Raw genomic sequence first — 24,451 nt, 5'->3', positions numbered from 1 at the left:
TTGTGGTTTTTGTTTCATTTTGTTTTATTTTTTTGAGATGGAGTCTCACTCTGTCACCCAGGCTGCAGTGCAGTGGCACAATCTTGGCTCATTGCAACCTCCGCCTCCTGGGTTCAAGCCATTCTCCTGCCTCAGCCTCTGAGTAGCTGGGATTACAGGCTCCCGCCACCACACCTGCCTAATTTTTCTATTTTTTGTAGAGACAGGGTTTCACCCTGTTGGCCAGGCTGGTCTCGAACTCCCAACCTCAAGTGATCTGCCAGCCTCGGCCTCCCAAACTGCTGGGATTACAGGTGTGAGCCACCACACCTGGCCCATTTTTAGTTCTCTTTTCAGAAGGTTTGAAGATCTGTGAATGAGAAGTAATGTAGATATATGCCAAGTATATCATGGTTGCCTGAAACAGAAGTCTATTCTCTATGAGAAAAATGGAGGGGTGCAGGCAGGAAAAGAATCTGTACTCTACAGAAGAGAGCAATTTTCAAAAATGAGGCCCTACATCTAGCAAATTGCCAAAAAATTACAAATTGGTAGGCAGCTGAGCCTGGCACTGAACATGTTCTGAAAAGAACTTGCTGTATCCACTAGCATTCTCCCTTTGGGTTTTTTCTTTTTCCCAGAAAGATGAGAAAACAACCCTGTACTAAAACAGCTCTGAGAAGGGAAAGCATTTTGGCTCCTCAAGACAAGTCAGCGTGTGCACACTTTCCCAGAATCCCCCAGACCCCACCCCACATTAGCATGAAACTCCCGAAATCCCAGTTAGCTGTGCAGAGGTGAAGATGAATGCTAGGCTCTATTGCACAGCTGGGTGAAGAAAGCCATCAAGGTCTCTCCCACTCTGAAATTCAACAAGTGTCCAGGCTTTTGTCCATAGTCCACTACTTGGTTTAGTTCTAGATGACTTATCTAGTTGTTTGGTTTCTTTCACAAAATTGTAAGCTCTTTTCTTCTTCCTCTGTGTCCTCCATATTACCCAGGATATTGGACAGGGCTTAATAAATACTGTTTAATTGATTAAATACAACATTATTCAATTGCTGAGCAAAACAAGTCATTATCAGAGAGAATTTCAGATAGTCCTGAAAAATTTAACCTCTGCAGATCCTTTAAAAGTGAATGTCCTATAGTAATATAATTGCAGTGGAGCAGTGTAATTGCATTCCGGTGTTGCCTGGGCCAGATCCTGTCTTGCTGTGGGAATCTGGGAGTTATATTTTGGACTGATAATTATGTACAGTGGGAAAAGGAGCAAAAAATGGGAGCAAAGGGAGTTCTAGGATACACCAGACAATTTTTACGTATGCAAACTCATCCATTTACGTGACAACACTAAGAAGTATTCGTTTTACAGATGAAAAAAGCAAAGTTCATAAAGCTGTGAGAAATTGAATCGGGGATAAAACTGGAACTCAGATCAAACAGACTCTGAATTCGGGCTCTTTCCAGCACACCAGAGGTCCTCCTTTGGAACGGAAGAAGTCAGGGTTAGGGCATCCGGATGTCTGCTAGAGCTTGCTGACCTCCGGCTCCTGTGTGGGTCCCAGCCCCTGCCAGCCCCTTTCTTTTCCCACATCAGGCAAGGGTTCAATGTCACAGATCAGCCAGAGCATAGCATCCCACTTCCCACAAAAACTTCCCATCCAAATCCTGAGTTCGTCGTACCCTTCCAAGCACACGGCAGCTATTTATTGAAAGGAATCAAACAAGAAAGGGGCTTTCCTGGGCTGGGCGTGGTGGCTCACGCCTGTAATCCCAGCACTTTGGCAGGCCTAGGTGGGCGGATCACTGGAGGTCAGGAGTTCAAGACCAGCCTGGCCAACATGGTGAAACCCTGTCTCTACCAAAAGTACAAAAATTAGCCAGGCATGGTGGTGGGTACCTGTAATTCCAGGTACTCAGGAGGCTGAGTCAGGAAAATTGCTTGAACCCAGGAGGCAGAGTTTGCAGTGATCCAAGATCTTGCCACTGCACTCCAGCCTGGGTGACAAGGGCAAGACTTCATCTCAAAAAATAAAAATAATAAATAAAGGGGCTTTCCTGAAGAGAAGGGAAGAGGACATCTAGGGATGCCACGTGAGCCCACACGGAGTATCCCCAACCCACTCTGGGCACGTGTGGCTTTATTAGGCAAACTTTAACATTCACCTTGGAAATACCAACTCATACAGCAACTCATACAGCAAAAGAATCTAGTGGGTCTTCCTAAAGCAGTCCTTGTATGTCATTTGAGGCTTAGTTCCTACAGAATGAGCTCCACATCTTGTATTTGATCAATAGCTGCAGACTATTCTGTTTTGTTTTTCTTCTAATGGTTTTCTTAAAAAAAAAAAAAAAAAAGCAACACCTGTAATTTGAAATAACAGCAATAATCATAGCAAACACCTATATAATACTTATAAGGTGTGAGGCATTATTATAATTATTTTCTTCTTCTTTTTTTTTTTTTTTGAGTCAGAGTCTTCCTCTGTTGCCCAGGCTGGAGTGCAGTGGCGCGATCTCGGCTCACTGCAACCTCTGCCTCCTGGGTTCAAGTGATTTTCCTGCCTCAGCCTCCTGAGTAGCTGGGACTACTACAGGCATGTGCCACAGTGCCCAGCTAATTTTGTATTTTTAGTAGAGATGGGGTTTCACCATGTTGGCCAGGATGGTCTCAATCTCTTGACCTCATGATCCACCTGCCTCGGCCTCCCAAAGTGCTGGGATTACAGGCATGAGCCACCGCGTCTGGCCATCCCTATTCTTTGTCCTGTTCAGAAACATGTCCCCAGTCATTCCAGGGACAGCAAACTATGGTCATTTCCGGCTTCAAAGACTCACTCTAACAACTCCTTACACTTTTGATTAAATATGGCGGATTTAACAAACACCTAATAAATCTAACAAAATGTTAATAATAAAATGTCAGGAATAAAAAGGTAAAAAGTTGGAAAGACCAATGAATGATATGTTAATGTCTCTTTAGAAGAATAAAAAAGTAGATGGATGAGATATTATACGCAGATTTGAGACCCCAACCATCTAAATGCCTGCAAAGGGGGAAAAACAAATAAAAGAGAGTCATTTTTCCTACTTACCCCCATCAGAGCCCCAGAGAGCATCATGTTTTGGAATCACCAACTAATGCGGAAGATTGTATTAGGCACAGAACTGAAAAGATGGATATTGGATGAAAAGACTACCTACACAGGCCAGGCATGGCGGCTCATGCCTGTAATCCCAGCACTTTGAGAGGCTGAGGAGGGAAGATCATTTAAACCAGGAGTTCAAGACACGCCTGGGCAATATTGCAAGACCCCATCTCTACAAAAAGTTTTTAAAAATTAGCCAGGCCTGGTGGCACACACTTGTAGTCCCAGCTACTTAGGAAGCTAAGGTGGGAGGATTGCATGAGCCTGGGAGGTCCCCATTGCGGTGAGCTATGATCACATCACTGTACTCTAGCTTGGGCAACAGAGCAAGATCCTGTCTCAAAAAAAAAAAAAAAAAAAGACTACATACACAATATAGGTTGTCTCCTTTTCCTTATATATCCAGACATGCTACCTACCCACCCACTCACCCTAACTCCATCCCACACACTTAGGAAACAAGAAATTATTTCAATCTGAGTCTCTAGATTTAAAAGGGCCTGTTGTACACCTACCACAAAGGACCCAAACCACAAACATCACTGGGAAATTCCAGAACCTAAAAAAATAAAGAGAAGATCCTAAAAATTTCTAGAGAGGAAAAAAATACACAACAGTTTACGTAAAAAGTATCAAGAATCAAAATGGCATTGAATCTCTTCATAACAATAGCAGAAGCTATAGATCAATGGATTCATTTTTGATCTTCAAAAAACCCGAGGGTACTTTGTTTTTTGACTTCAATTTCTATATCCAGCCAAACTATGAACAAAGTATAAAGATAGGAAAAAAAAAAAAAAAGATCTTTTCGTGGACTGGGCGTGGTGGCTCCCGCTTGTAATCCCAGCAATTTTGGAGGCTGAGGCGGGTGGATCACTTGAGGTTAGGAGTTTGAGACCAGCCTGGCCAACATGGTGAAACCCTGTCTCTACCAAAAATACAAAAATTAGCCGGGTGTGGTGGCACGTGCCTGTAGTCCCAGCTACTCTGGAGGCTGATGCAGGAAGATCACTTGAACCCAGGAGACGACAGAGGTTGCAGTGAGTCGAGATCGCACCACTGCATGCCAGCCTGGGCAACAGAGTAAGACCCTGTCTCAAAAAAAGATACTGCCACATATTTAAATCCACAAGTATTTTACCTTTCATACACAAGTGTGTATGACATATGGAATGATGTTCTTTGGAAAAATAAGAGAGAAAGCAAGAAACAGAAATTATAGAAACCAGAGAATACAACACAAGATGATGGCTATATGGCAGGCATAGGAAACAATCAGTTCAGGTTAGACTATGAGGAGAGAAGTCTCCAAGAAGAAGATCTCCTGGATAAAACAAAACAGAACAAAACCAATGTACTTGTGTGAAAAACAGAATCAAGAGGCATATTCAGAGCTATCGGAGTATTTAGAATTAATGATTGCACAAATTTAAAAAAATATTGAGTCAATAACTCCAGGAACATTTAGGGACTTTGCATGATGATGTAATATAAAAAGCAAAGCAAAAAAAAAAATTTTTTTAAATTTTAAATAAGAAAAGGAACATATACTCTTCTACTTACCTCAGTCAAAAAATAAAAAACATTTACATAGTCATAATAATGTGAATTCCAAATATTGATTTACCCAAAACTTATGATATCAGTTAGGAAAAATGAGAAGTCAGGACAGCAGTGGGGAAAGAAAGCCAAATCCTCATCTAGGATAACAGACGATTACATTTCAAAAGGGATTCGGTGAAACATGGTGCTATAAACACATTACTAAGAATGCCGGAGGAAAATGCCATAGGGGATAGTTTTGAAGTCGGTATCATTACAAAGCAGGATTCCAGTTGGGGAGGCCCGGGAGATGGGTCTTAAAGTTTTTTTTATTTGTTTGTTTCTTTTTCTTTGAGATGGAGTCTCACTCTGTGGCCCAGGCTGAAGTGCAGTGGTGCAATCCCGGTTCACTGCAACCTCCACCTTCCAGGTTCAAGCAATTGTCCTGCCTCAGCCTCCCGAGTAGCTGGGATTACAAGTGTGTGCCACCACGCTCGGCTAATTTTTGTATTTTTAGTAGAGATGGGGTTTTGTCATGTTGGCCAGGCTGGTCTCAAACTCCTGACCTCAAGTGATCCGCCCAACTCAACTTCCCTAATTGATGGGATTACAGGCGTGAGCCACCGTGCCTGGCCAGGGGGCTTAAAGTTCTAAAACTACATTGGTGAGTTACTTTGATACAAATTTAAATTAATTCACTTTAAATTGTAGCTAGATTTTCCAGGTGTCTAGGGTGGCAGATGACATGTTTTTGTGTTTGCTAAGACTTGTAGAGGTCACTACCCATAGTAATGGGTAGTAGATCACTACCTATCTAATTGTTGATATAATTAGGAAAAAAAACACAGCTTTAAAATGAGCTATTTTTGTAATGACTGTATTTTTTATTTACTTTCCCCTTTGCATTTATAAAATTATAACATTTAGAATTGGAAGAGACAGGAGATTGAATTAAGATGGTTAACTGAGCACAGATGCCTAAAAATGACAGAAAAGAGATTACAAGTTTAAAATAATAAACCCATAATAGGGCTGGAGAACAGGAAGGGGTATTCTTGGAGGACCAGAAATAAGAAGGAATATCTAAATAAGGGAAGGCAGGCAGGGTTGGTTCATGGAGGAGGCTGTTTTTCTGAAAGCAAACGACTGTTGTAGAAGGAGGAAGTCATTCTGGAATGCTCCAAGCCTCCAACCCCAAGCTGGGAGGTACAGATTGTGAGGAGTAAGAGGGGAGCCCAGAGGCAAACCTGGGGGTAACTGCCTTGCGACATGCATTAGGAACAGCCAGATGAGATAAGCTCCGACTTCTCCTTGCCAAGTAGAGATGTCTGCCCTTGGGTAGGAGCAATGAATGTGAGCTTTGGAAGAAGACTTGTAAACACTCAGAAATAATGGGGTGTCCCCATATCCAGGAGACTGACTATGGGTATAGCCCACTTGACAGTAGGTATGGCTCACCCCTTCTTGAGAATGCTGGGAAGCAGAGAAAGCACTCTAGACAGGCTACAAGGACATGCCAGCCATCACATGAGTTCACACCTAAGAATGGGCAATCATTTTTTACAAAACCAATATCCTGAAGTGTGATATCAAACTCAATAAGCAGAAGCTCATTTTTTATGAGGACACAGAGTTAATATCCTCAGAGAGATAAAAGAGGATATTGCATCCCTGAAACCGAACAGGATTTTTTTTTTTTTTTTTTTTTTTTTGAGATAGGGTCTTACTCCATCATCCAGGCTGGAGTGCAGTATCACAATCATAGCTCACTGCAGCCTTGACCTCCTGGACTCAAGCAATCCTCCCACCTCAGCCTCTCAAGTAGCTGGAAGGGCTGCAGACAAGTGCCTCCATGCCCAGCTAACTTTTTTTATTTTTTATTTTGAGGAGAGAGGGTCTTGCTATTTTGCCCAGGCTGGTCTTGAACTTCTGGTCTCAAGTGATCCTCTCACCTTGGCCTCCCAAAGCGCTGGGATTACAAGCATGAGCCACCATGCCTAGGCCATTTTTTTTTTTCTAGGGAAATGATTAGAGACAAAGAAATCAAAACTATGGGGCCATGCCTGTAATCCCAGCACTTTGGGAGGCTGAGGTGGGTGGATCACTTGGGGTCAGGAGTTTGAGACCAGCCTGGCCAACATGGTGAACCCCTCTCTCTACTAAAAATACAAAAATTAACCAGGTGTGGTGGCGCGTGCCTGTGTCCCAGCTACTCTGGAGACTGAGGCAGAAGCATCACTTGAACCCGGGATGCAGCGGTTGCAGTGAGCTGAGATTGTGCCGACTGCACTCCAGCCTCAGTGACAATGGTCAGAATGAGAATCTTTCAGATCCCATTTATATTTTCCTTCCTACTGCATTCTTGACTGTGTCTGTGTTGACAGGGAGCTCACGATCTTATCAGTCTACTCTATTGTGGGAGAGCTCTAATTTAAAAGTTTAACAGTTCTCTTGTATTTTGAATTTTGTCTCCTTGCTCTTAAATCCACTGGTCCTGGCTCTACCTCTAGAGCAAAACTAAGTCTGCTTCCTCTTCTACAAGAAAGCCTTTCAGATATTTGCAAACACTTATGATGTCTCTCTCCTTAGTCTTCTTGTCTCTGAGCCAAATAGTCAATTCGTTGAACTGTTTTTCACCTGGCAGCTTCCAGATGCTTTATTCTTCTGATAACCTTTCCTCCGAGCTCTTTTTAGAGCTCTTTTTAGATTATCCCCAATACCTGGGATAGAAACAACTTGTGGTAGATCTGGAATTGCACATATTTTGGATGTGGCCTAATTTTTTCACAGTGGTATTATTATTATTACTCAACCATTATTAATAATAATATCTAAGCAGACATGAGTGGTTGTGCTTTCCTTGAAGAACCCCAGGGAATGAGTAGACTTGTTTCTTCAATGTTTAATATTAGATTCATCTATTTACTAAATAGTTATTATCCATGAGCTACAATCCAGAGATAGTGTTGGGTGCTACTGGGGCTTCCAAAATGAATGAGGTATAGTTGCTGCCCTAAGGAAGTTTATAGTTTAGTAGGAAACTTAAGACACATATAAATAAACTTCCAGTGTAGAAGTGGTACAGATGGTAGAAGACTACAGATATAGAGCTATGGGATTCAAAGGAGATGCGTCATCTAAAAGCAGAAATGCTTCCTGATAAACAATATCTCAGAAGGCTGGAGGTAGGCTGGGCACAGTGGCTCATTCCTGCAATCCCAGCACTTTGGGAGGATAAGGCGGGCAGATCACTTGAGATCAAGAGTTTGAGACCAGCATGGCCAACATGGTGAAACTCCGTCTCTACTAAAAATACAAAAATTAGCAAGGTGTGGTGGTGCATACCTGTAGTCCCAACTACTTGGGAGGCTGAGGTGGTTGAATCACTTGAACTCAGGAGGTGGAGGTTGCAGAGAGCTAAGATCATGCCATTGCACTCCAGCCTGGGCAACAGAGCAAGACCCTCTCTCAAAAAAAAGAAGGCTGGGGATGGAGTTCCTGCTGCCCAGACTCCTTGCCTGGACTTGGGTTCTCTCTTTTCCCAGCTTTCTCTTCCCATCTTCTCCTCAGTTCCAGAGCTCTGTGCATGTCTCTGTTTGGTCTTATTGTTCCCTCCTGGGCTTAAAGATGGGCTGAGATGCCTAGCTGGAAGAATCAGCCTAGGGTTGGGCACAATGGCTTATGCCTGCAATCCCAGTACCGAGGCAGGAAGATCTCTTGGGCCCAGGAGTTCAAGATCAGCCTGGGTAACATAGCAAGACCCCATCTCTACAGAAAGTTTTACAAAAGTAGCTTGGTGTGGTGTTGCTTCCCTACAGTCCTAGCTGCTTGGGAGGCTAGGGTAGGAAGATTGCTTGAGCTCAAGAGTTTGAGTCCAGCCTGGACAACATAGCAAGACCCTGTTTCAAATTAAATAAATAAAGGTTAAATGGTAAATTTTATATTATGTATGTTTTACCTCGATTAAAAAAAAAAAAGAATCAGCCCATCCTTGGCCCTTAGACATTACAGAATTCAATTTCTCACCTCTTTTCCTGGCTTTGTCCCACAGCTTCACCCCTCCTTCTAAGGACTGGGTTGACTTGGAGCTGCTCCTGACATAGGCCTGTCTCATGGATGCAGTGATGATGATGAAAGATTAGCTAAGGGAAAACTATGTTCCCAGAGCAGGGACTTGTCTTCAGCGGACACAGTCAACAGACTAAAGCTAGAACCCTCCAGGTCAAGGCTCACATTCTAGTCAGGGCTCATCTTCCCATAAACTTGTATGTAGCAGGCTCATTAACCGGGTTTGTTTGGTTCTAGTCTGGACTAGGGCTGACATGGAAAATCCTCATCCCCATCCCTGCCAATCTCGCCACCGTCACAGAAGCACTTTTTTTTTTTTAGATGGGGTCCCACTATGTTGCCCAGGCTGGTCTTGAACTTCTGGGCTCGAGGGATCCTACTGCCTCAGCCTCCCAAAATGCTGGGATTATAGGCGTGAGCCATTGCACCTGGCCAGAAGCACTTCTTATTTTTTATTTTTTTTTAAATTATAGAGAAAAGGTCTCACTCTGTCACCCAGGCTGGAGTGCAGTGGTGTGATTATACCTCACTGTAGCCACTAACTGCTGGGCTGAAGCCGTCCTTCACCTCAGCCTCCTGAGTATATAGGACTATAGGTATGCATCACCCTGCCCAGCTAATTTCTTATTGTTTGTAGAGATAGGATCTTACTATGTTGCCCAGGCCAATCTTGAACCCCAAGAGCTCAGGTGATCCTCCTTCCTGGGCCTTCCAAAGTGTTGGGATTACAGGTGTGAACCACTTTGCCCCAACCTGGAAGCTCATTTAGAAGGAGGCTCTTTCCTGGGCATTTCTTCCTCCATTGCCAGGGCAGGACCTCATACTTAGGATGGGCAGCCTCAGGACCAGGCGAGGGAGTTTCCAAATTGGTGACCAAGCCAACAGACTGCAGTATTGTGTCATAAAGAGTGCTCTATTCATTGATTTTGACAAGCGTTGTTTAATTTTAATTATTCATGATGCTTTATAGTCCACTAGAGAATGCCCACAAGTCCTTCAATAGGAAGCAATCCAGGAGAGTAACCTGAGACCTTGGTCTGCCTCTCAACTGTCAAATTCTTTTTTTTTTTTTTTTCCTTTGTAGAGACAGGGTCTCATTCTGTCACCCAAGCTGCAGTGCAGTGGCACAGTTATAGTTCACTGCAGCCTCTAATTCCTGGACTCAAATGATCCTCCCACTTCAGCCTCCTGAGTAGCTGGGACTTCAGGCCTGTGCCACCATATCCTGCTAACTTTTAAATTTTTTTGTAAAGATGGGGTCTTGCTATGTTGCTCAGGCTGGTCTTGAACCCCTGGCCTCAAGCAATCTTCCCACCTCAGCCTCCCAAAACGCTGGGATTACAGACGTGAGCCATGGCACCCGGCCTCAAATCCCTCTTACAAAGAAAGAAGAGTTATTTGTTCATTCCATAAACATTTATTGAGATTGACATGATAATTATATGTGTATGATAACAGGGTTATGATAATAAATGGGTCTGTGATTGATTAAATGAAAATTCACTCCTTACAGTTCCATAAATATTCTGTTTTTATATGAAGATTCTTCCACTACAGTCTTGTAGAATCCAAAACAGCTGTATCTCTGGGTATTCCTGGGGGCCAGTAGTGGCACGATTCCACTAATTGGTTGAATTATGTCCCTCTGTCTCCCAAATTCATATATTGAAGTCCCCAGTACCTCAGAATATGACAGTATTTTTGGAGATAGAGTCTTTAAAGAGATAAGAAAGTATCCTACTCTGTTTGGACAGCAGTAACCAAATACTATAGACCAGGTGGCTTATAAATAACAGAATGTTATTTCTAATGGTTCTGGAGGCTGAGAAGTCAAGGTGCTGGCAGATTTGGTGTCTGGTGAACACCTGCTTCCTGGTTCATGAGGGCCACTGTGTTCTCACACGGTGGAAGGAGCAAGGGTGCTCTCTGGGATTTCTTTCCTAAGGGCACTAATCCCAGTCATGAAGGCTCCACCCTTATGGCTTAATTACCTCCTAAAGGCTCCACCCCCTAATAGCATCACACTGGGGGCTAGGATGCCGACATATACATTCTGGGGATGGGAAGCACACAAACATTCAGTCTCTAGCATTAAGTTTAAATGAGGTCATTAGGGTGGGCCCTGATCCAATGTGACTGGTGTCCTTATAAGAAGATATTAGGACACAGATACAGAGAGAAAGAAGAGTATGTGAAGGGAGACACAGGGAGAAGATGATTGTCTACAAGCCAAGAAGAAATACATTAAAAGAAACCTACCCTAGCCAGGCGCAGTGGCTCATGCCTGTAATCCCAGCCCTTTGGGAGGGTGGATCACTTGAGGTCAGGAGTTTGACACCAGCCTGGCCAACATGGTGAAATGGTGTCTCTACTAGAAACACAAAAATTAGCCAGGTGTGGTGGCACACACCTGTAATCTCAGCTACTCTGGAGGCTGAGGCAGGAAAATTGCTTGAACCTGGGAGGCAGAGGTTGCAGTGAGCCGAGAGCATGCCACTGCACTCCACCTGGGCAACAGAGCAAGACTCGTCTCAGGAAAAAAAGAAAAAGAGAGGAGAAGAAGAAACCAACCCTGCTGACACATTGATCTTGGATTTCTAGCCTCCAGAATTGTGAGACAATCAATTTCTGTTGTTTAAGCCCCCCAGCATGTGGTACTTTGTTATGGCAGCCCTAGCAAATGAACACACTCTATCATTGCCCAGGCTACTTCTCTTACAATTTAATAATCCCATTCCCTTTAGGGACATTTTGAGACAGAAATCATATCCAAGACATTAGGACAGAACTGTTTTGATTCATGAAAGAACTGAAGAAATACACAGCTAATAAGTATTCCTAGCAACACAGTGTGCTTTAGGAAAAGAAAAAAATATGGTGGGGAGGGGGTTGGGATGTACCCTGTCCCAGCTTAGCAAGCTGTCGATCTGCTAAAAAAGCATGTTTGTTATTACTCACATTTCCTTCCAGTGTAGGAAGGCTCCCTGGAGCTGGCATTGCTGCATCAATGCTCAACACCCAGGCATGTGTTTACCGCAGTCACCAGCAGTTCAGTCAAATTGTGCAGTCTTTTAACAAGGACCCAGATTATATGAATAGGAAAACTCTCCAACTTTAATCTCCAAAGAAGGAAGCCATCTCCAGCAGTCAGGGAATCTAGGTGATTAGCGCCTTAGTTTTGTGCTCCTAAATGTCTGCCTTGTACTTCCCCTCCCTTTGAACCTTCTCCCTGCCACACCCAACACACTCCACCACAGCCATGGGTTCACAGCACATTCCCAGCTTGGCCATGTCAAGATCCACTTTTGCTTCTCCAGGGAACATTTCTGGCTATGGTCTCCACCTGTTGCCTTAATTTCTTGCCAGCATTTTGAACTATTTTCCCAGCTTTCCCCCTAATCTCATGAGCCTTGTGCCCAGTATGCTTCTTTTTCTTTTTTTTTTTTTCGAGACAGGGTCTCGTTCTCTCACCCAGGCTGGAGTGCAATGGCAAAATCACAGCTCACTGCAGCCTCAACCTCCCAGGGTCAAGTGATCCTCCCACTTCAACCTCCCCAGCAGCTGGGACTACAGGCACTCACAACCATGCTCAGCTAATTTGTGTGTGTGTGTGTGTATTTTTTGTAAAGATGAGGTTTTACCAGATTACCACCCTCCTCCACCTCCCAGAGTGCTAGGACTACATGCATGAGCTACAACACCTGGCCCCTGTGTACTTCTTAACTTATAACAACCCCTCCATTCCCAATGTGCCCATGACTGAGCTGCCTGGCTTGTAGATTCAGTTATTCCTCTGGAGAGCATCATCCAAATCTGACCTGTTCACCCGAACCATGCCCATCAGTTCTCCCATTTGATGGTTATGATCCTGCCCTTATTCTCCTGGCCTAATACACTATCTTTCCAGACCTTTTAGTAAGAAGTCCCTAGACAAAGCAAGCTTTTTGCACAGATCACCTTATTACTGCCCAAAGTTTAGCCAACACTTACATATTTCTCTCTTCTTCGAATCTTGCAGAAAGAATCTTTGTGCCCAACTCAATGGCAAAACAACTTCCATATTTACTGAAAGCTGGGCACAAGATTCTTCCCTAATGCTCTCTTCTATCAATATTACTAGTAGCAAGCCTACTTGGCAAACCTAAGGACCCAGTTTCCTTTCACATTGGAATTTATGTCAGATGCACCAGAAAAATATCATTCACAAAATGCTCAACATCACTAATCATCAGGGAAATGCAAATTAAAACCACAGTGAGGGATTATCTTACATCAGTCAGAATGGCTATTATTAAAAAGTCAAAAAAGGAACACATGTTGGCGTGGATTCAGAGAAAAGGGAACCTGATTCGATTTGGCTGTGTCCCCATCCAAATCTCATCTTGAATTGTAATCCATAATCCCCACGTGTGGTGGGAGGGACCCCACGGGAGGCAACAGAATCATCGGGGCAGTTTCCCCCATGCTATTCTCGTGATAGTAAGTTTTCACAAGATCTGATGGTTTTATAAGGGGCTTCTCCCTTCATTCGGCTCTCAGTCTCTCTCCTGCTGCCATGTAAAGAAGGAGGTGTTTGCTTCCCCTTCTGCCGTGATTGTAAGTTTCCTGAGGCATCCCCTGCTATGCAAAACTGTTAATCAATTAAACCTCTTTTCTTTTTACATTACCCATACTCGTGTATGTCTTTATTAGCAATGTGAGAACAGATGAATACAGAACTCTTGCATATTATTGGTGGGAGTATAATTTATTACAACCTCTATGGAAAACAGTATGGGGATTTCGCAGAGAACTCAAAATAGAACTACCGTTCGACCCAGCACTCCCACTGCTGTGTATTTATCCAAAAGAAAAGAAACCCTTACATAAAAAAGACACCTGCACTCCTATGTTTATTGCAGCACTAGTCACAATAGGAAAGACACAGAATCAACTTAGATGCCCATCAACGGTGGGCTGTATTTAAAAAATGTGGTACATATAATACCATGGTATACTATGCAGCCATAAAAAAAAAATGAGATCATATCCTTGCAGCAACATGGCTGGAGCTGAAGGCCTTTATCCTAAGCAAATTAATGCAAAAACATCACACCACATCCCCAGCTTGGCCATGTCAAGATCCACTTTTGCTTCTCACTTACAAGTGGGAGCTATAATTCTCTATAAGTGAGAAGCAAAAGTTATGTTTAATTAAGATAACTTATTCTACATGTTCTCACTTATAAGTAGGAGCGAAACAATGGGTACACATGGGCATAAAGATGGAAAAAATAGACAATGGGGACTCCAAAATGTGGGAGGTTGGCAGAGGGATGACGGCTGAAAAACTATCTGTTGAATACAATATTCACTATTAAGGTGATGGGTACACTGGACGCCCAAACCTCACCATTGTGCAATACATCCTTGTAACAAACCTACACGTGTACCCCCTGAATCTAAAATTTAAAAAAAAGACTTATAATGCTGCCCCCAGCCTCTGTGAGAGCTCTCATTACAATCACCCTTTCGGTTTTGGGGTGTCATCCACTGAGCCAGCTCAGTGACCTTACTCTGAAATAAACCTTCTCCCAACCCCTCACTGGCTGTTAGGCTAGATGACAGATTAGTTTCTATCATCTTGCACGCCATTTCCTTCCTCCTCCACTTAGCCACAGACATGCTGTGTCACCTCAGATTCTGGGGTGCATTTCCACGCCCTTCCATTTCTCTCTGCACTTTCTTATCACACTGTTTCTGCTTGTTCAAAACCAGAGCATTGTGTGTGCAGAGCTGTTTATGCCCGAGGCAACGCCAGGCCAGTGTATGTTGGGAATAGCCAGGACCCTGCAGCCCATATTATTGCCCTAAGGAATACTAATTGCCTCGCTGATAAATTGAGAAGGAAGAAAAGCCTCAAAGACAATGCCAGGCTCATTTTAGAAGAGAACCCTTAAAGCACATCTACAGAAACATCAATCATTTAAAGAAACAATCCTTTTCTCTCTCCTAAATTTGTACTTCCTTGGGCTTCATCCTCTGCTCCTCTCTTAGCCATTTAAGGATCATCTTTAAAGGGCCTGAACAAGGCATACCCAGACAAAAATAAAATAAAATGCAGAGCCCAGAATCAAAGTCTCTGCTGTTGTCAAGTTCAGGATTAGCTGAAAAAGCCCAGCCTTTCTGGTCTTGTCCCGTTATCATGAAACACCATTTTCCCAAGACATTCTTGTAATACGTCATCATTCACCAATCAGAGAGCCCAGTGGGGTGATATTTAATTCATGCCTGTCAATCACAACACAAAGAAAAGGCCTTCAGCTGGCCACTGAGAGAATCCTCTGCTGACTGAACAAAGAGTCCGCAGGGATCTGGTCCCAGCCACGAACTGCTCTCAGGAGCCGGCTCTGCCTCGCTACCAGGCCCTTGCGTAGTTTCAAAATAATTGAGGCTTTGGAAGCAGCAAGGCAGATTAAAGAGATTAAGCCGACAGAGCATCTCTGCGACATGGTCAAAAGAGAATAAGATGGGGACTTTCATGTTTTAGCTCTTCAGTCGTAGATCAGCATGGCCTTGGCATTCGACCTCTGCATCAAATCCAAATATTTGAATTTTAGAGTAAATTGCCATAGCCTAACCCTCTCAACCGGGGTGTGTATCAGCTCTGTGAGTTTTAAATGGATGTATCAGCAAAACCAGTGAAACCAAGTAGTTGAGATATGAATCTGGTGTACGAAAACTCAAAAAGCTTCATTTCCATGCCTTGCATTTCTCTTTGGAAGTTGGAGGGATATGAACAATAAATAATTGAAATTAAACACTTCCATTGCAATCGTTGGTAATGCAAACACAGGATTCAAAGGCAGCAGCTGGACAATAAAGGAACAGTTCCTCAAGTTCAAAATTAGCTCACCAAGGAGTTTTTTTCTCCTCAAAACAGTCACTGGATAGTACAGTGTTTTTTTTCTCACCGCCTCTCCTGTACTAGTAATAGAATCAAAATGGTTTTGTATTGTATGTTGATGCTAAGTAGGGGAACTTGAGCATATGCATCTCAGTGATGCAAAATCTAATCCCACCTTTCTTTCTATCCCAAGAACCCTTTACATTTATCCTATACCTTTTTCTTCCAAAACATTTTCATATTTGTTCATTCCACCTTAATGAAGGTAAAAATTGTTTTACTAATTCTTTTGTAGCCCCCTTTTCACTCATGAAAAAACAATGAAGGAATCTGGCATAAAAATTAATCAGTGGTGGGGTGGAAGAACAAAAACAAAAGCAAATGGGGTTTGGAGACGGGAAAAGCCCGGTGTTGAATCTCAGCCCTCTAATTTCTAGCTCTCTGACTTTGGTAAGATGCTTAAACTCTTTAGGTTTTTTTGTTTTGTTTTGTTTTGTTTTGAGACAGAGCCTCACTCTGTCCCCCAGGCTGGAGTGCAATGGCACGATCTCACTGCAACCTCCGCCTCTCCGGTTCAAGTGATTCTCCTGCCTCAGCCACCCGAGTAGCTGGAATTGCAGGTGCCTGCCATCATGCCCGGCTAATTTTTGTATTTTTAGTGGAGACAGGATTTCGCCATGTTGGCCAGGCTCGTCTCGAACTCCTGACCTCAAGTTGTCTGCCCACCTTGGCCTCCCAAAGTGATGGGATAACAGGTGTGAGCCACATGCCCGGCTAGACGCTCAAATTCTTTGATCATCAGTTTCCACTCCTGTGAAGTGGAAATAATACTTATCTCATAGTAATCTCGCTGAAATTAAGTCAGATTACACAGGTGAGGGTTCCTGGCACATACTAGAAATACTTAAAAATACAGTCATGTGTTGCTTAACAACAGGGATACCTTCTGAGACATGCATCGTTAGATGATTTCATTGTATCTTGTAGAGTGTACTTACACAAGCCTAGATGGCATAGCCTATTACATAGCTAGGCTATATGGTATAGCCTACTGCGACAAATCTGCACTGCATGTGATTGCACTGCATACTGTAGGCAGCTTTAACACAATGGTAAGTATTTGTGTATCTAAACATAGAAAATGTACAGTAAAACATGGTATAAAGGATTAAAAAGTGGTATACATACAGGGCATGGTGGCTCACACCTGTAATCCCAGCCCTTTGGGAGGCAGAGGCAGGAGGATCACCTGAGGTCAGGAGTTCAAGACCAGCCTGACCAACGTGGTGAAACTCCATCTCTACAAAAATACAAAAATTAGCTGGGCGTGATGGTGGGTGCCTGTAATCCCAGCTACTCCCAGCAATCCTGTAATCCCAGCTAATCCCAGGAGGCTGAGGTGGCAGAATCACTTGAATCCAGGAGGCTGAGGTTGCAGTGAGCCGAGATGGTGCCACTGCACTCCAGTCTGGGCAACAGAGTGAGACTCATTCTCGAAAAAATAAATAAGTAAATAAATAAAGTGATATACCTGTAAGGGTACTGAGCAGGAATGGAGCTTGCAAGACTGCAAGTTGCTCTGGATGAGTCAGTGAGCGGTGGGTGAACGTGAAGGCTTAGGACATTACTGTGCATTACTGTAGACTTACCTTATAAACACTGTACACTTAGGCAACACTACATTTATTTAAAAATTTTTTTGTTCTTCAATAATAAATCACTCTTAGCTTACTATAACTTTTTTATTTCATAAACTAGACTTTTTCAAACTTTTAGACTCTTTTACAATAATGCTGCTTAAAACAAATATATTGTACAGCTGTATAAAAGTATCTTTCTTTTCTTCTGTTGAGACAGACTCGTGCTCTGTTGCCCAGGCTGGAGTGCAGTGGTGCCATCTCAGGTCACTGCAACCTCTGCCTCCCAGATTCAAGTGATTCTTATGCCTTAGCCTCCCAAGTAGCTGGGACTACAGGTGCCCGCCACCACGATCGGCTAACTTTTGTATTGTTCGTAGAGACAGGGTTTCACCGTGTTGGCCAGGCTGGTCTCAAACTCCTGGCCTCAAGTGACCTGCCCACCTTGGCCTCCCAAGCTGCTGGGATTATAGGCATGAGCCACCGTGCCTGGCCTGTTTTCTTTGTTTATATCTTTATTCTATAAGCTTTTCTCTATTTTTGTATTTTTTAATTTTTATTGTTTTACTTTTTAAACTTTTTTTATTAAAAACTAAGACACAAACAGACATTAGCCTTGGCCTACACAGGGTCAGGATCACCAGCATCACTGTCTTCCACCTCCACATTTTGTCCCACTGGAAGGTCTTCAGGGGCAGTAACATACATAGAGCGCTCATGTCCGCTGATGACAATGCCTTCTCCTGGAATACTTCCTGAAGGCCCTTCCCAAGGCTGTTTTACAGTTAACTTTTTAAAAATAAGTAGGAGTACAAGCTCAAATAACAATAAAAAGTATAGTATAGTAAGTACATAACCCAGTAACATAACTATTTATTAGCAAGCGTTATGTACTGTACATAATTATATGCGCTAAACTTTTCTATGACTGGCAGTATAACAGGTTTCTTGATATCAGCATCACCACAAACACGTGAGTAATGTAGTGTGCTACAATGTTATGACAGTGACGATGCCACTAAGGATAGGAGTTTTTCAACTGCATTGTAACCTTGTTTTTTGGGGGTTGGGTTTGGTTTTGTTTTGTTTTGTTTTTGAGACAGAGTCTTGCCCTGTCACCCAGGCTAAAGTGCAGTGGCACCATCTCGGCTCACTACAACCTCCACCTCCCGGGTTCAAGCGATTCTCCTGCCTCAGCCTCCCGAGTAGCTGGGATTACATGCACCCACTGCCACATCAGGCTAATTTGTGTATTTTTAGTAGAGACTGGGTTTCGCCTTGTTGGCCAGACTGGTCTCAAACGCCTGACCTCAAGTGATCTGCCCCCCTTGGCCTCCCAAAGTGCTGGGATTACAGGCCCGAGCCACTTGTACCCGGCCAACTGCATTGTAATCTTATGGGGCCGCCCCTGTGTCTGTAGTCTGTCTTGACAGAAGCATCATTATGAAGTGTATGACTGTAGTACATTCCTCCTTACGCCAGGAGAAGGTTTGCAGTAGAGCTGGAATGTCTGCCTCTAGCCACGATGCCCTGGACCACTGGCTGGCTCGGCTGATTCTCACATGTGACTGGGTTGCTGGCATCATCTTAAACTAGATGCCCTTGGGTTCCCTTTCTGTCCCAGCAGCAGCAGCAGACCTTCCAAAATTTCTCTCTTTCCTTTTATTTGCTGACCCTCTTATGGAAACCTAGGACTGGAGAAATTTCAGGAAGAGATTAACCCTGTTAGACCCAGGGCCTTTTGTACCCTACACACTCCTATAGTCTTAGGCTACAATTAAGATTCCAAAAGTAGAATATCTCCAGGAAATTTGCCTTTTAAATATGCCTGCCTTGGCCGGGCATGGTGTCTCACACCTGTAATCCCAGCACTCTGGGAGGCCGAGATGGGTGAATCACTTGAGGTCAGAAGTTCAAGACCAGCCTGGCCAACGTGGCAAATCCCCGTCTATACTGAAAATACAAAAATTAGCCAGGTGCAGTTGTGGGTGCCTGTAATCCCAGCTACTCAGGAGACTGAGGCAGGAGAATCGCTTGAATCTGGGAGGCAAAGGGTGCAGTGAGCCAAGATCACACCACTACACTCCAGCCTGGGTGACAGAGTGAGACTCCATCCTCAAAAAATAATAATAATTAAAAAAAAATTTTTTTTAAGTGCTTGCTTGGCCCGGCACAGTGGCTCATGCCTGTAATCCCAACACTTTGGGAGACCAAGGCGGGCAGATCACTTAAGGTCAGGAGTTCAAGACTAGCCTGGCCAACATGGTGAAGTCTTGTCTCTACTAAAATAAAAAATACAAAAATTTGCCGTGCGTGGTGGTGGGCGCCTGTAATCCCAGCTACTTGGGAGGCTGAGATGGGAGAATCGCTTGAACCCAGCAGGCAGAAGTTGCAATGAGCTGAGATCATGCCATTGCACTCCAGCTTGAGCAACAGAGCGAGACTGTCTCAAAAAATATATATATATATATCCGCCTTATAAGGTGGGAAGCAATAATGATAGCATTAAAGTTTAAAAATGCAGGTTGAGGCCAGGCTGGGATTACAGGCATATATATGAAATATTCCAGCATCTGAGAGGTTAAGTAAATATCCTAGCATCCCAGAGGGTTAGGGCTCAGATAATAAGTGATTTTTAAAATTATATACATATGTATGTGTATACATACATATGTATATATACATATGTATGTGTATGTATATATACATATGTGTATATATGTATACACTATATATGTATATATACATATGTATGTGTATACATATGTATGTGTATACATATATGTATATATACATATGTATGTGTATACATATGTATGTGTATACATATATGTATGTGTATACATATGTATGTGTATACATATATGTATGTATACATATGTATGTGTATACATATATGTATGTATACATATGTATGTGTATACATATATGTATGTATACATATGTATGTGTATACATATATGTATGTATACATATGTATGTGTATACATATATGTATGTATACATATATGTATGTGTATACATATATGTATGTATACATATGTATGTGTATACATATATGTATGTATACATATATGTATGTGTATACATATATGTATGTATACATATGTATGTGTATACATATATGTATGTATACATATGTATGTGTATACATATATGTATGTATACATATGTATGTGTATACATATATGTATGTATACATATGTATGTGTATACATATATGTATGTATACATATGTATGTGTATACATATATGTATGTATACATATGTATGTGTATACATATATGTATGTATACATATGTATGTGTATACATATATGTATGTATACATATGTATGTGTATACATATATATACATATGTATGTGTATACATATATATACATATGTATGTGTATACATATATGTATATATACATATGTATGTGTATACATATATGTATATATACATATGTATGTGTATACATATATGTATATATACATATGTATGTGTATACATATGTATATATACATATGTATGTGTATACATATATGTATATATACATATGTATGTGTATACATATATGTATATATACATATGTATGTGTATACATATATGTATATATACATATGTATGTGTATACATATATGTATATATACATATGTCATTTCACCTGGAGAAAAAATTATATATACACATATATATGTAATTTTTAAAATCACATATTCTCTGAGCCCTAACCCTCTGGGATGCTAGGATATTTACTTAACCTCTCAGATGCTAGACTGTTTAACATATATATATGTTAGGGTATTTAACTTTAGAGCTTCTTAGGGTTTTCTCACCCTCATCCCGGGACACAGTTCCAGAGCCTTACACAGCAGTGGGTGTTGTTGGGGATAGAAGGTGGGGAATTCAAGCTCATCTCTGAGATGTCTACATAGGCCACAGGCCCCCGGTCCACACAGGCCCTTTAGTCACTCCCTCACCACTCTCAGAATAAAGGAATCTTTTATTAGGCTGGGAAGTCCAATCTGCGTTGTCTCTTTCCTTCTCTGAATTCTTGCCTCTGCCTCTTCCCCGGCCACTCCCAGGAGGTAGCTCTTATTCCCCATGGCAGGAATTTCCTCCCAGTCTGGTTGCCACCTACTTCTCAGCCCGCCTATGTCTGGCTTTCATAGACACCCTCCATGGCTGCTATACCAAGAAGCCACCTGCAGCTCGCCAATCTGCCATGATCCCTCATGCCTTCTTGCATTGCACTGCTGGTCCCTCTACCTGGAATATCTTTCCACGTCCTCCTCCCAACCTATGTCAGTTGTTATTCATTCCTAAGCGAAAGCTGACTTGTCATCTCCTGCAGTGAGTCATCTTTCGTGCTGTCTACAGGTTCTACGTTGGCTCCTCCTCCATGCTACTTGCATAGCACTTAAGCACCGTGGCACCCATTCCATTTTATTGTAATGGACTGGGTGCATGTCTGTTTTCACTACTCATCTAAACACAATCTGAGCTTTGTCTTTCTTTCTCCAGCCGCTGCCTGACATACAGCAAGTGCTCAGTTTAGGCTTGTTAAGGCAATTTTCCTAACAGCATCCCTACCCCTTAGCCTCCTCTCCTAATCACCCTTGCCCTCTGCGCTTGAATTTATGGCAGCGCTGTCCACATTTGAGCCATTTAGCTATTAATGTGACCACCAGGGAACCACGGCTTTGAATGAATGAATTACATGTTCTCTCTACTAACCTCCTAATTACAGGGATCTTAGTGGTCAGCCAGTCCAACCTCCTGTTTAGCACAGAACTCATCTTATGAATAGTCACTCCATCTCTGCTTAAATAATTCTTAATGCTCTTATATCAAGTGGATATAATGAGCTTGTCACAGAAAACACTAGCATGTGGGGTAAACATTACCAAGAAAACATCTTGACAGAGGAATCATCACTCTGCTGGTAAGGACAGAGCAGTCCAGAATGATGCTGGGAAAAAAAGGGACATTCTGTTTTCAGTGGAGCTTGTTTTTCTTCCAGATTACAGGCCAGGTGAAAAGGGAGCTTGACTACCCTAATCTCGTGGGCTGTGTTCTGTGGGCTGGTTTTGGCTGAAATTCTCCAGGTGAAATGACTGGAGCCCTCTGCTCCGTCTTCGAGGAGCCTTTGTTATCTCCACAGCGAGTTTTGGACTCTAACAGTTTTTGGAGAAGAAAAAAAGAGGCGAAGACAGTGGCTCTTTGTGTCTCTCAAAGGAGGCACTGTTTCCTTGGGCTGGCACGGCCCACCGGCAACGTGCTGCCCTTCATGCCTGATGGTTTTCATGCCCGGACACACGGACTGCGTGGTACCAGCCTTCTCGCAGGACAGAAAGGATGGTTGTCTCCTGTGTTGCAAGGGTGACTTCCAAAGCAGCAAATGGAGATAACCCTCTGATCATGACTGTCAATAATTCATCATCCCCTCTTTTTATGTCTCCATGATGCAGGTTTAGGAGAGCACTAACAGCACTAGCGTTTGCAGCCAACAGTGGTCTTGAGCTTAGAAGAAGTGGAGTTTCTAAGGATCTCTCTCATATTTCCTTTATTTAGGTTCATTATCCAAAGCTGAAAGTCAATGACACCTTAATCTTTATAAATAGCTGTCTGTTTGGTGCAACCTGAACTTCCAGAGTTATATGGTTTGGATTTGTGTTTCCATCCAAATCTCATGTCAAATTGTAATCTCCAATATTGGAGGAGAGGCCTGTTGGGAGGTGACTGGATCATGGGGATGGAGTCACCCCTTGCTGTTCTCGTGATAGTGAGTGAGTTCTCACGAGATCTGGTTGTTTGAAAGTACGTAGCACCTCCCCCTTCTCTCTCTTCCTCCTGTTACGGTCATGGCCTTCTGCCTCGACTGTAAGTTTCCTGAAACCTCCGCAGCCATGCTTCCTGAACAGCTCCTGAACTGTGAGTCAATTAAACCTGTTTTCTTTATAAATTACCCAGTCTCAGGTAAATTACCCTGTCTCTTTATAGCAATGTGAGAATGGAGTGATTTTGCATCATTCATTCTTTTTTCTTTTTGTAGACATGGAGTCTTGCTATGTTACCCAGGCTGGTCTCAAACTTCTGGCCTCAAGAGATCTTCTCGCCTCAGCCTCCCAAAGCACTGGGATTACAAACGTCAGCTACCATGCTCAGCCTCATTCATTGATACAGTTAAACATTTGTTGAGGACCAGCTCCGTGCCCCTGCTGTGCCTGGTAATAAGCATAAGGATCAGACAGTCACTATTCATGGAGTACCTTGAACACCCAGAGGAAGAGCTCCTGAAACACGGCCAATGGGAATCATGGAAGACCTCTCAGTGTAGGTGGTGATGGAGCTGTCATGTGAACAAACAGGAGTCAGCCAGGGGCTGAGTGGGGGAAGGGCATGCAGGATTGTGAAGGCAGAGAGAAACCTTGGCACATGCAGAGCACGGAAATTAATTCTTAATGGCAGGAGTGTGGGGTGTATATTAGGAGAATGGCAGGAGATATTGATGAAAGTAAAGAGAGATTTTGAAAACAAGCCTTGGGTGCCATTGGAATTTTTTTTTTTTTTTAATGCTGGGCAAGGTGGCTCACGCCTGTAATCCCAGCACTTTGGGAGGCCAACGCGGGCAGATCCCCTGAGGTCAGAAGTTTGAGACCAGCCTGACCAACATGGTGAAACCCTGTCTCTACCAAAAAATACAAAAATTATCTGGGCATGGTGGCACACGCCTGTAGTCCTAGCCATTTGAGAGGTGGAGGCGAAAGAATCACTTGAACTGGGGAGGCAGAGGTTGCAGTGAGCCAAGATGGTGCCACTGCACTCCAGCCTGGGCCACAGAGCAAGACCCCATGGGGTCTTGCCCTGTCACCCAGGGTGGAGTACAGTGGTGCCATCGTAGCTCACTGCAGCCTCAAACTCCTGGCCCCAAGATATCTGGCTTTAGCCTCCCAAGTAACTGGGACTATAGGAGTGCACCACCACGCCCAGCCAATTTTTAAATTTTTTGTAGAGTCAGAATCTTGCTATGTTGCCCAGGCTTGTCTCAAACTCCTGGGCTCAAACCATCCTCCTGTCTTGGCATCCCAAAGCATTGGGATTATAGGCATGAGCCACCATGCTTGGCTGGATTTTAGATTTTATCCTGAAGATATCCGGGGGCTTCTGAAAGATTTTCTTTCACTGGATGGTGACATGACC

The sequence above is a fragment of the Pongo pygmaeus genome, chromosome 8 (genome assembly GCF_028885625.2).
Source record: "Pongo pygmaeus isolate AG05252 chromosome 8, NHGRI_mPonPyg2-v2.0_pri, whole genome shotgun sequence".
NCBI lineage: Eukaryota > Metazoa > Chordata > Mammalia > Primates > Hominidae > Pongo > Pongo pygmaeus.
The sequence above is the reverse complement of the archived record's forward strand: the minus strand, read 5'-3'. Positions refer to the sequence as shown.